Source organism: Henckelia pumila, chromosome 1 (assembly GCF_033568475.1).
Source record: "Henckelia pumila isolate YLH828 chromosome 1, ASM3356847v2, whole genome shotgun sequence".
NCBI classification, from domain to species: Eukaryota; Viridiplantae; Streptophyta; class Magnoliopsida; order Lamiales; family Gesneriaceae; genus Henckelia; species Henckelia pumila.
The window spans coordinates 179,580,598-179,582,225 of NC_133120.1; the positions used below are offsets into that span (position 1 = coordinate 179,580,598).

At 42.1% G+C, this 1,628-nt stretch overlaps 1 non-coding gene across 1 annotated transcript; it reads left to right on the forward strand.

Annotated features, from left to right (window-relative positions):
- Positions 1-1,043: 1,043 nt before the first annotated feature.
- Positions 1,044-1,150, forward strand: LOC140876757 (small nucleolar RNA R71). Its single transcript, XR_012148992.1, has one exon. It is a non-coding gene; the product is annotated as a small nucleolar RNA R71 (small nucleolar RNA).
- Positions 1,151-1,628: the final 478 nt, after the last annotated feature.

Genomic DNA, 1,628 nt, shown 5'->3' on the forward strand with positions numbered 1-1,628 from the left:
TCATTGCATGCTCCTCCAATTTTCTCTTGTTGGAGAGAATATCCTTCAAGAACTTAGCATAGCTGGGCATTTGCATCAATGCATCGGCAAAAGAGATGTTTATATTCAATTTCTTGAATACTTCTAGGAATTTAGCAAACTGAGAATCTAGCTTGGCCTTCTTGAGAGCTGCAAGAAAAGGTGGTGGAACAACAATGTTTGACTGTGATGAGGGTGGTTGTGTAGAAGTAGAAGACTTACTTGCAGTTTTCTCTAATATAACTGATTCTGGCTCTTTCTCGCCTCGTCTCTCAGGTTCGATTCTCTTCCCACTTCTCAGTTCAACTACCTTGACCTGCTCCTTTGGATTCTTTTCCGTGTCACTTGGCAAAGTACCCAGCTCTCTGCTAGACATCGCTTTAGCCAACTGCCCTATTTGACTTTCCAAATTCTTAATCGATGCATCCTGATTCTGCATTCTGGTCTCAGTGGATGATATGAACTTCTGCATCATCTGTTCCATGCTTGACTTCTCCTCCTGATGCTATTTTCCGTAGTTCTGATTCCCATATGGCCTATTGTTCTGTCCTCCCCACAAAAAGTTTGGATGTTGTTTCCACCCAGGATTATATGTATTTGAGAATGGATCATTCCTAGGGCGGTTTTGATTTCCTACATGGTTTACCATGCCTCCCTCTGGCTGATATGATGGATTGTCTGTCTAATAATCTTTCGTGAAGTGTTTAGCACCACATTTCTCACACCACACTTCTTGAATACGCATCGCAGATTGCCCTAGAGTTAGCTCTTCAATCCTCTTATTCATTACCTCAAGCTGAGCTGCTACTGAGGTGAATGCATCAACTTGATGCATTCATGCGGATCTCCTTGCTGCACTTCTCTAAAACTGAGGGTGATAGCTACTAGATGTCATCTCCTCAATTAACTCATATCCATCCTCTGGTGATTTGCCTAATACATTACCACCTGCAGCTGCATCTAGCATGGTACGATTAGAGTGAGGAAGACCATAATAAAAGGTTTGTACCACAAGACCGTCTGGTAATTGGTGGTGTGGGCATCTCCTCAATAGATCTTTATAGCGCTCCCATGCTTCATAGAGTGTTTCCTGGTCTCCTTGAGCAAAATTTGTGATGTCAGCTCTCAGCTTCATCAATTTAGATGGTGGAAAATATTTGGTGAGGAAATATTTCGCGAGATCATCCCAAGTGGTGATCGAACCTGCAGGTAAATTTGTGAGCCATGCTTTAGCCTTATCTCTTAAAGAAAAAGGGAATAAACGCAAACGAATAGCGTCATCAGAAAATCCCTGCATCTTGAAAGTATCACAGATTTCTAGAAAATTTGTCAGGTGAGCATAGGGATCATCGATTGTCATCCCACCAAATTGGACTGTGTTTTGCACCATTTGAATGATAGCAGGCTTTATTTCAAAATGATTTGCTGCTATGGTTGGCCTGATGTTGCTTGGTCTGGAATTTTCGATGGATGGCAAGGCGCTATCCATCATTGATTTGTAGGCAGGTGGAGAATTATTCTCAGCTTCTCCATCTCCACGTAGTCGTTCTTGTTCTGCCATGGCTTCTTTTTGTTGCCTTCTTCTCCTGCAAAAAGTTCTCTCAATTTCT